The following is a 12,243-nucleotide window of genomic DNA, read 5'->3' as shown; positions in this document are numbered from 1 at the left end:
TGTTATATGCCAGTCACCTTTTTTGGACCTAAGGAAACAGCAGTGAATAAAATCATGCCCCTACTGTCATGGAATTTACATTCCAGTAGATTGGATAAGTTGTGAGAGATGAAAGTGACTATTAGGTAGTGTTGTTGCAGTAATGAATGACTCCAAAGTTTCATGGCTTACAACACAAAAAGTTTCACCCATGCTGCATGTCAGCTGAAGGTGATCTACAACTCTGCCATGAGGGTATATTAAAACTCAGCTTGGTCTTGGTCTTCATTCTCAGATGTCAGCTTTCATTTCAAACATTTTTAAAGCATGAAAACTTCCTTCTTTTAAAAAAAGTTATATTAAATTTGGAAACCAATAGTTAAATCAGCAAAAGCAGAATTACTTTAGTTGAAGTACGGGTGGTGCTTTCTAAACATGCCACTCTCCATGAATCTCCACAAGTTCACCAACCCAGAAGCTCTCTGAACCTCATCGTTTTGGGGTTTTATGGAGGCTTTATTACATAGGCTTCACTGATTGAATCATTGGCCATTGGCAATTGAACTCAATCTCCAGCTCTTTCCCCAAGGTCAGGGGGTTGGACTGAAAGTCCCAATCCTCAGATCAAACGGTTGGTTCCCCTGGTTACTAGTCTCCATCCTTGGGTGCTTTCCAAAAGTCATTTCATTAACATAACAAAAGACACCTATATCAGTCTCATCTCTGAGGAAATTCCAAGGGGTTTAGGAGCTCTGTGCCAGAACCACTGTCAAAGGCCAAATATATATTTATTATAAATTACAACATCATACTCTTTTTATGTTACAACAGGTTCAGAACTCAGAGGGGAGAGAGATAAAATTAATTAGCACCCTGAAATCCCAACATTGTGGGTGTAATAGAAAAGATTTAAGTATTAAAGAAGGTTTCTTTCAACCCTAAGATCATATGACTCTACAATGACTGCTCAATTCCATTCCCTTCTCTCACTCAAGAATGCATAGAGGCATGCAGGAGAGTCACTCTATAGCCTTTAACAGGAGGATGGTCAGAATCAGGCTTGAAGAAGATGTTTCAGATTTTTTTTTCTTTACTGGAATGAAGTTCAGACAAACAAAATGTTTCTTCTTAGAGCAGGGGAAACAAACCACCATAGAAAAGGGAAACAAATGGATGAAAACAAATTTAATCCTATTTTCTCTTTTGTAATAGAAAGAAACTATGTTTTTGCTTAAGGAAGAAGTCTTGCATAAAGGAAATGAAGGCAAGGAAGGAAGGAGGGATACCTGTGAGAAAACAAAAAATTCACTAGCACTTCTTGTTCTGTTTCTTTGAAGGTCACTCTTATAGATATTTTGAAAAAGACATCTTCTTTAACGCTTGTGGTCCTTTCACATGGTGAGGTAGATACAGTTGGTATTGTTTAGTCACAGCTGCCACCTTACCGTGACATGTAGTGAATGGTAGGAGGTGAGAAAAACAGAAGAAAGGTTTTTATTTTCTCCGAGGTCATCTTTATCATTTTCCTAACCATACATATATGTGTATTACACACTTTTCATCTTGATTCTCATGCTCCCTGTTAGGAAACAATCCTCTGGCTTAAAAATGTGTATTTTGGAATATGAAAGTGGACTGTGGGCAATCATTATTTGGAGTTACTAGACTAGAAAAAGAACTTTAAGTAGGATCATAAATAAATCATTAAATAAATCAATAATCCATCACTGAGTTTGTAATTAAATATATAAGAAATGATAGAGTTACTGTCATAATTAGTTAGCTAATATTAATACTAGGAAAAAAGCAAAGAGGAGACCGGACATTGTAAACATAGTCATCTGGGCAGCTGCATCAGGAAGCTGCAATTTTACACTCCCCAACAACCACCACCCATTCCCTGTAAATCACTGGGAGGGAGAGGGATGGGCACATGCATAGTGAAGTTGGGGTGATGTAGGGAAGATGCTTGCCTGTCAATCTAACCTAAAAAAAAAAAAAATGGGCTAGAGGGATGAAGCCACTGCAAATGTGAAAAATCTTAGAAGGTTAAAATCCCCAGACAAAGAATTCTTGCTCTCTTGTTCCCCTTGCTTCCCTCCTGCTTTTTTGCACTAGCTTGCTCTGTGACCCATGGTAGCCTGCCATGTGGCCCTAGGAGCCACATGGCCCCATGTGCAATGGACTGCAGCTGGGAACACAAGCTAACTTAGCCAGATGCTGGACTACATTGGACCTTAATATGGAGCAGAAACTGTGGGCAGTGGCTTTAATTCTAACTTTGCTAAAGACAAAATGGGACTTTTTCCATGGCAGAATGGAAGGAAATGGGACCATGAAGGGGAACTCCCTTAATGCTACCTCATCTATAAAGCTTTCCATGATACCTCTTCCTCCTCCCAAGGGTGCCTCAGAAAATTCTTGTTCCTGTGGCACCCCAAGAGCTCCACCTCCACAAATAACAGGTGGGGACACAGAGAGCACCCCACTGATAACAACAGGAGATAATTTCCTGAAATCTTTATTACAAAAGACATTTTTATAAAGGATACTAAATAGTATAGATGTGGCCAGTACACAAAACCCTAGAGCCTAGAAATAAATTACTTTCTGAAACAAAAATTAACAGGAGAATGTAAGCTCCCATAGAAGTCAAACAGAAATTATTGCCATGAATGTCTGGGACCACATGTCCAACGAAGATATTGTGTGTGTAAGAAGTAGGGAGAGCTAGAATATGAATGTAAGTTTTAAAAACTTAAATATGATCATTTTTAGTTGCCTGTTGAAAGAATGTACCAACAGAAGGAAGATATGACTAGAGAGTTTTTGAAAGGGAGCCCAAAGAGCAAGACTTTGTTGTCCAAGGAGAGAGTGCTCTACTCATCCAATGGGAGTGCTTCCTTTATGGAGGGGGATGACACAGGCAATACTGTAAGAATAAGCTTGAGATAACTTGTCATTGCTTGGCCTTACCTTATCTTCCTAGGTTCCAAAGTTTCTGTTCTAGACTCTCCTCTCGTTACCAGTCCCTTAAAAAGAAAAATCAAAAGTAGAGCCTTAAAGTAAAAGGGATATTAAGGTCATCAAGTCCATGACTTGAAATGGTGGTGTCCTGACACATTGGTGGGTCTTTACCTGTAGCGAGGACTGTGGCAAGTAATCAGTTACAAAGATAGCAGAATTCCCCAGCTTCATAAGACTACAGTTATCCTTAGAACTTCATTCCAACTGACCTGCGTATAGCTATTCTTTTGAGAGAAAAGTGAGTGAAACAGCAGCTGGTACCCATTCCTGGAAGTCTGCTTGGGGTATATTTTGGTGCGTTTCATGTGTGTCATGATATAGCCATTCAGTGACCCATATGATGCATTTGGGGTTCCTCTACCCCATTGTCCCCTTTGTGTACCTTATACCCATTTGCAAATTTCCTCTCTGTATTCAGCCCAGAGCTGAGTCATCTACACAGTGCAAATAAGTTACTATTGATGATGATAAAATCCTGGAAAGTTGGAATGTGTGCATACTGTCTCAAAATGGTAACAGCACCAGAAGCAATTTAAAGACCTGCTGCCTGCCCACCAGGAGAGCTCAAAGGTGAGAGTCCTCAGCTTTCTTCTATTAGTTCCTAAAATTTACACCTTCACCTTTGAAAATTTTAACATTCGATCAGAAGTCTTCCAACTCTGTGTTGTTTATAAGATACCCACTTTAAATATAAAGACACATACAGATTCAAAGTAAATGGATGAAGGAAAATACACCATTTTAACACTAGTCAAAAGTAAACAGGAGTAACTGTACTAATTTCAAACAGAGCAGACTTCAAAGCAGGAAAAGTTAGCAGGGATGAAGTAGGACATTACATAATAATAAAGAGGTCAATTCTCCAAGAAGACATAACAGTTCTTAATGTGTACTTGCCTAACAACAGCATCAAACTACGTAATGCAAAAACTGATAGAACTGCAAGGAAAAATAGATGAATCCACTGTCATAGTTGGAGATAACACACCTCTCTCAGAAATAGACAGATTCAGCAGGCAGAAAATCAGTAAGGAGGTAGCTGAACTTAACACCTTCAATCAACTGTGTATAATGGATTCGTAGACTGTTTCATTCAACAACAGCAGAATACACATTTTTCTCAAGCTCACATGAAACATTCACCAAAATAGACCACATTCTGGGCCATAAAACACCCCTTAACAAATGTGAAAGAATAGAAATTGTACAATGCCTGCCCTCAGACAACAATGGAATTATATTAGAAATCCAGTAATAGAAAGGCAACTGGAAGTTCCCCCGAATATGTGGAGGTTAGTACATGGGTCAAAGATGAAATCTCAAGAGAGATTTAAAAATACTTTTAACTAAATGAAGATGAAAACACAACTTATCAAAATTTGTGGATGCAGAAAAAGCAGTGCTTAAAAATTAATTTGTAGCACTGAAAGAACATATTAGAAAAGAGGAAAGATCTAAAATCAGTCATACAAGTTTCCATCTTAGGGGCCTAGAGAAAAAAAAAGCAGCTTAAGACTAAAGTAAGTAAAAGAAAAGAAATAATAAGAATTAGAGTAGAAATCAGTAAAATTGAAAACCGGAAATCAGTAGAGAAAAATCAATAAAACCATAGATGGTTCTTGGAAAAGGGCAATAAAGTCAATAATCCCAGCCAGACTAAGAAAAAAAAAGGGAAAAGACAAAAAATATTATTATTGGAAATGAAAGAGGGAACATCACTACAGGTCCCATGGACATTAAAAGGATAATAAAGGAATACTATGAACAGCTCTTTGCCCACAAATTTTATAGCCTAGGTAAAATGGACCATTTCCTTGAAAGATACAATCTGCCAAAATTAACATTTACAAGACTAAACATACTCTTATTATACAATATTGAGCTCCTTGGTATTTACCCAAAGGAACTGAAAGGCTATGTCCACACAGAAACCTCTACAGAGATGTTTAGAGCAACTTTATTCATAATTGCCAAAACTTAGAAGCTACCAAGATGTCCTCCAGTAGGTGAATGGATAAATGAACTGTGGTCAATCCAGACAATGGAATAATATTTGGCACTAAAAAGAAATGAGCTACTGAGCCATGAAAAGAAATGGAAGAGCTTTAAATGCATATTACTAAATGAAAGAAGCCAATCATAAAAGGCTATGCACTGTATAATTCTACCTATATGACATTCTAGAAGAAGCAAAACTATAGACAATAAAAAGACAGTGGTTGCCAGAGCTTGGGGGTGGGAAGGAGATGAGTAGGCAGAACACAGAGGATATTTAGGGCACTGAAACTACTCTGTATGATACTGTAATGATGTATATATGTCATTATACATTTGTCCAAACCCATAGACTGCTCCAGAATATTTTTAAGGTTTACCTCCCACTCTTTGCAGCCCAAGTGTCTTATGAAATCTTGCAGCAGGCTAGCCATTTCTTACTCATCTGGCCCAATTAGCAAAATATCAGTGTGATGTTCTGCAGGATGTCTGGACCATCCAGATCTCTTCAAATATTATGATAGAGGGTAGGAGAATTAACATGGCCCTGGGGCAAAACTGTAAATGTAGATTATTGTCTCTTGCAACTAGTTCTGATTGAAATAAAAAAGAATTCATTGACTAAATCATAATGCCACATGGTATGTACCTGAGGCAGTGTTAATCTGCTCTGGCAAACGTACCATATTTGCTATGGTAGCTGCAACTGGGGCTTCTACTTGGCTGATTTTACAGTAGTCTACTGTTCTATTTCAGGATCTAGCTGATGTTTTCTGAGGTCAAACTAGTGAATTTAATGGAATATGATGGGAACCACCACCCTTCACCATTTAGGTCAAGGGTTCACAAACTATTACCCACAGGACAAATTCAATCCACTGCCTATTTTTATACAGCCTGTGAGCTAAAAATGGTTTCTACATTTTAAAATGGTTTAAATCAAAAGAAGAAGAGTATTTTGTGATACATGAAAATTGTATGAAACTCAAATTTCAGTGTCCATATGAAAAGTTTTATTCAGATTCAGAAATGTTATTTACATATTGCCTATAGCTGCATTTGTGCTAACGTAGCAAAGCCAAATAGTTGCCCTAGAGACTGTATGGTCTGCAAAGTCTAAAATATTTACCAACTCCTGCTTTATATCCTTAAGTGTGGTATTAAATTTTGCCATACTCCCCATTCCCTGGGGAATAGTATTTGTTTTTATTTTCTATATTGATTTGGGAAAAGGGATATTCAGAAGCTTTCATTTGACCTTTTCCACTGTAATATCCGTCACCCACAGACCACCCACCCACAGGCCAAAGAACCAAGGTAGGGAGTGTGGCAATTCCCAAGTATATCAATCTCCATTACACACTCAGAAACTGTGAAAATGGCTAGTCTATTTAAACTGGACCTCGGCCAGGACTCCATTTATTATCTGTCCTCTTATATCCCAACTTGAATAAGGGGGCCATATAATCCTTCAGATCTCCAGGTATAAATGTCAACAAGAATCCTCAAAATGTTTCTTTTTTTATTTCTCTTTCCCAAGTACAGTTGCCTGATTAAAGTGCCAAAAGTCCCTTGGGTGAAGGACTGGGGGAATTATTATTACATATACTTGCAGAGTGGTATTTCAGAGTACTTCCTCCTGGGGAACCATCTTCCTCTTCTGTCAATGAATTCTGTGCCTAATAACTGGCTCAGAACTGGAAATTGGGCAAGGGATCATGACTTTTTGTTGGATGTCTTCCATCAGCCTCCTGGTAAACCAGCCTTTATTTCTTTTGACAGTACAAGCTGAGTATTACCCTTGTTGGCTGTCCAGCTAGGCTCACTGATAGCAATGGGGATGATACCTCTGTAAGAGAGGCCAGTGCCAGCTCTTAATCACCAGAAGATGGGGCGGGGGGCAAGAATGAAGGGAGTACAATTATCATAATGAGTAGCAGAGTTGTTGGAACGGCAGCCATGCAGGCCTGACCTGCAGAATTATGGAGATAATTGTTGGAATATGACATCTCTAGGGACAAAATCTCTGACTGAGTTATGCTGCTTCTCAACCCTAGCTAGAAACTAATGGCCAGGGGGAAGCAGAAAGAAGGCTCTGTCTTGTGGAGAAGAGGTCTTTGCATTGTCTTAAAACAAGGGGGAAATGTTGGCGGGACATAGTTTTCAGTGCTGTCTACCCTCCCACTTACTCAGGAGATGAGGGTCCTTTTGTAACCTACTAGGAAATTCCTTTGGATTTGAAACTTGGCTTTCAGTTGCTTGTTAAACACCCACTATTTTTTTTTTTTTTTTGTAAAATACCAATGGAAACTAGCAATAGCCTTCTGTTATGGTCTTAATGTTTGTGTCCCCCAAATACATATGTTGGAATCCTAAACCCCAAGGTGATGGTGCTAAGAAGTTGAGCCTTTGGGAGGTGATTAAGTCATGAGGGTGGAGCCCCCACGAATGGATTAGTGCACTTATATAATGGGATTAGAATCCATGGGGCTCCCTAACCCCTTCATGTGAGAACACAGCTAAAAGACTCTATCTGTGAAGCAGGAAATGGGCTCTCACAAGAGAACCAATATGCTGGCACCTTGATCTTGGGTTTACCAGCCTCCAGAACTATGAGAAATAAATTTCTGTTTGTAAGATACCCAATCTATGGTATTTTGTTATAGTAGCTTGAATGAATTAAGACACTATCCAATCCTATTATCCTTATAATTCCTATTTCTTCGACCTTCTCAATACCTAACATCTCACACCAGCTAGTGCATTCCAATCTACCCAGAAAGTTCTCTAAAATTTTAATTCTGTCCACATCCATTTAGGTTTGTTCTCATTTTCTCAAAGTCTTGCCATCCAGGCCTCATACTGTATTTTCAACTGGGACTATTATCAGATGTGCCACTTCCACTGTGACCTTCACACTAATTTTCTGAGCACAAACACCCCAGGTTTCACCTCTTTTTTTAAAAAATATACCTTATCTTTTCTTAAATCTCTGCTATGAGCTCTTATTTACAGAGGCCATTGCTTCATTACATGTTAAAAATTCATGGCAATGTATTTGGTCCCTGGACTCACCTGTTCCATTACAATATTTTTCTTGGGTAACTTAACTTTCTTTCTTCTTAAAGTATAACTTTGTATTGATCTGTGTTGTGTACATTTTCCATCTTTTTGTGGAAACTTCAGTGAGTCAAGTCCATCCTAAACAAGACATTTGCAGGGGCTTAGATAAGAAATATTCTGGGGTCTTGGTCCAGAGTGGCAGAAATTCTCAGGCACAGAGAGTTAGTGTTGGAATCTGTTGTGGGTTGGTGTGTGTGTGTGTGTGTGTGTGTGTGTGTGTGTGTGTGTGTGTGTGTGTTTAGCCTTTATTTCTCTCCATTGTCAGCTGCAAGGGTACTCACATGCAGTTTCTCTCCTCTGTCCTGCTTCAGTTACAGCTTCCTGCAAAACTGCCTCCCACCCCACCTTCTCTGCTTCTTCTACATTTCATTTCTGCTGGTTCAAACAAGGGAATGTGGCATTGCTCATCAGTGCAAACCTCTTACTCCGGAGAGCTGAGTTCTGGTGTTGGAGATGTTCAACTGCAGAGACCATTATCCTGTGCTGCTTTTCTTTCCCTGCATTTGGCAGCCCCTTCCCCAGAGTCCAGAGTCAGGGATGCATTCTGGATAAAGATGGAGTTGGTCCTTCTGTTTCCTGTACCATCTGTGGCTTTCTGTGGCACCTGAGAAGATGAAGAGCAGAGCCAATCTCCCGCTCCCTTCTAAAACTGGAGGGCTCATTTAGCCTTGGCTTGGATATTCAACGTTCTTAACTTTCTAAACTACAACATTGATCTCGGACAAGCTTCTAGGAAACTGGGCTCAGAAATTCCAAGATGGAACTCAATAAAATCTAAAGACGCATACAAGAATTTTAAGTCTTGCTGCAATGATGTTAGAAATAAAGTGTTATCTCAAATTTACAAATATTTTTCACTTTACAGAGATGGCATTTCACAAGGAACTTGATCTCTGCTCATGTTTGACTAGTGGAATATGGCATAGAGCTTAAGAGAACAGGCTTTGGAATTAGACAGTTCTAGGTTCAGGTAGTTGTAACCTTAGGCAAATAATTTCTCTAAACTGCCATTTCTTCATCTGTAAATGAGAATGAGGATGGCTACCCTATAGGTCTCTTAGGAGGAGTAAGTTAGACAGCATATGTAAATCGCTCAGCCCAGAGCCCTGCAGGTAGAAAGTACTTGATAAATGGCATTGTTCCCCAGAGCAGGAAGGACAGGGGAGTTCCAGTGGGAGTGAGAAAGACTAAACTATAGAGTATCTGAAACCAAAGAGTGCTAGAGATACATCTGGGGGCAACATCACTGTCCTGCTCATTAGTTAAATTGCTTTCTCATCAGGAGGCAGCTTAATATATTAAAAAGCACACTAACTTCAGACAGACAGATAGACCTGGGTTCTCTTCACAGTTTAGCCATGTATTAATTGTGTAATTTCAACAAATTACTTGACCTCTCTATCAATTTTCTGTCCAAAATACACCTGTCTTATTGGGTATTTAGGGATAAAGGGACTGATTTATATTAAAATTCCCAGCACTCAGTTGGCACTAGTTGTCCTCTACCATTGTATGAAAGTTTCACCTCTGTGCTCACCTGTCATCATTACTCTCTGCAATGCTTTTGCCCCACGGAGGGAGGGAGTGTAACTTGAAAGGTTTACTAATCCCTCGAAACCCTCTGATCACAGACAAACTCATTTCCCGATCCTGCCACGTAAGCCACTGATCCTTGGCTTTGATGACCTGATCACACATTGAGGACCACATTAAGGTTGTCACTCAAAGCTGTACTCACGATCAAAGTTCTGAAGTGAGGCTTGCTTCTGCCCACACACTCTAGGGATGGCACCAAACTACACGATGGAAAAGATAACAGACCCCCACGGAGTCATCTCTCTCAGATCAAGGTCTTAATCTCCCTGCTTGAAAAGTGGGACTATCACTGCTAGAAAGTGATAAAAACATTTTATCATTTTATTGACCATTTTAGGTGTGGGCATATGTAAACTTGGCATCCAAAATATATCCACATTAAAGTAAAAAACAGTGCAGAAAAATTACGTTTCTTAAAAATGTAAATTTCTTATCTAGTTTTCAACCAATCAAAACAATTCAAAATTTACAGAAAATCTTGTCAAACAAGCAGAACAGACATCAATTAATAGAGTGAGTCAAAACTTCGTTAAAAATTCAGAAAATTCTACATACATTAAAATAAAATTACTGGGATATAATACAAATAAGCAAAAAATTTAAATGCAGAACTGCTATAATCCCAGCTACCAGGAGAAAGCTATTTTGGCAAATATCCCTAACACACTTTCTCTGCATGTATTGACATATTTTTAAAACAAAAATGAAGTTCTTCCATATAAATTGTCACCCAAAATAATTGAATTTCACTGTCTTTATTATTGACTAGTTTGTTTCTAAATTTTTGCTTTTATAAACTTACAGAGCAGGAATAACTGTAGAGGATGACTTAGAAAGGAAGAAAATGTAGGGGGGAAACCAACAAAATTTCTGAGAAATGGACAAAACTGCTTAGTTATGTAAAAGTGAACAAAAATCATCCTTCATGGTATGTGACAAGTATCACTACACAGAGTCCGTGGGAATAATCATTTTTGATCAAACTGTCATCTTAACTAACATGTTTCCTTCCAGTGCGGACCCACTCACTTATTCTCACTCCTGGTCCTGCTCCAGTCTCTGTCTGTCCTGTGTGCGATGGCATTTCATTATAGCCGCTTCCTGCCAGCCGAAGCACCTCCCTCATCTCCTTTCTTTCTAGAACATCTGCCATGCTAATTTCTAGTTTTTGACTAATTCTACCATCTACTTTCTGCCCTCCTTCCTCCAGGCTGCTCAGCACTGCTGGAGAAAAATCATGCAACTTGTTTCACTAGGTGTCACTAGGTGCGTTTGCTCTCCAGCCTGGGCTGGCCCGCTGTGCCTCTGGTCTTGTCTCTCCTCTGAATCTCCACAATTTGCTTGTCCTTCCTCTAACTGCACGTCCTGCGTTACAGTCCTCCATCTCATTAAGCCTTGGATTCTCAGTTTGTAAACTAAAAGTAATATTAGCTACCTTGGACAGGAGTGGAAGTAAGAAGGATGTTTCTAATATATTAAGAGATGAGAAAGAAAAAGATTTCCTCCTGAGAATTAAACTAGAAAATTCCCAAACAGTGAAGGTGACTGCATCAATGGTGTGTACATCAAAAAGCTGTCAGTCAATGTGTGACTTAATGATTTGGAAATGCACAAAACTCCAAGCAGAAGGAGGGCAGTGGTAGTAAACAGCCTGCAAACTAGAGATATCGAGCAAATTAGAGAAGCTTCGTACACAGCAGATTCCACTTGGAGTGTCCCCAAGGCTTCCTGCCTTCTCAGTGTCAAGGCTTTTGCCCACCCACCAAAACTATCAGAGGCACTTGGTAAATTCATTTTATTTCTTAAATGTTCAGCTTTCCCTCTCACATTTAAAAAAAATATTTCTTTTTATTGATTTAGGGAGAAAAGAAGAGAGGGAGAGAGAAACATCAATGTGAAAGATACATGGATCGGTTGCCTTCAGTACTTGACCAGGGATTGTCCCCATAACCTAGGTATGTGCCCTGACTGGGAATTGACCTTCCGGTGCATGGGTTGTGCTCCAACCAACTGAGCTGCTCCGGCCAGGGCTATTAATCACATTTTAAGTCTTCCTGAAAGCTTAGCCTGAGCACTCCAGTCCTAAGCATGGTGTCTTACAGCCAGAATGTTCCTCTTCACATACAGTGGGGCTAATCCTGGAAGCTCTGGGAATAACATTACTCTAGGACTGAGGATTTCTGTCCTTCAGCTATACTAATATTTTATTTAGGATTTTTAGATTGAGAGTCATAAGTGGGAATGGCCTACAGTTTTCTTTGGGTATCAATATTTGTTGGGTAGCTCAACTGTGCTGGCCCCATACAAGACATTTGAAGCTTTCTTTCTTTTTGTAGGCTCTGAAACAGTACATAAGAATTCATTGGCCTTAAAAGCCTGGTAAAATTCCCCTGTGGAAACATCTGGATTTGGTGCTATTTGGGGAGTAGCTCTTTGCTCTGCCTCCCTATTTCTCCCATGACAGTTGGTCTGTTTAAATGCTATAACTCATTTGAAATCCATTTTGAAAAATTATACTGTCCT

Source organism: Miniopterus natalensis, chromosome 1, assembly GCF_054644295.1.
Source record: "Miniopterus natalensis isolate mMinNat1 chromosome 1, mMinNat1.hap1, whole genome shotgun sequence".
NCBI classification, from domain to species: domain Eukaryota; kingdom Metazoa; phylum Chordata; class Mammalia; order Chiroptera; family Miniopteridae; genus Miniopterus; species Miniopterus natalensis.
This window is presented reverse-complemented; position numbering follows the sequence as displayed.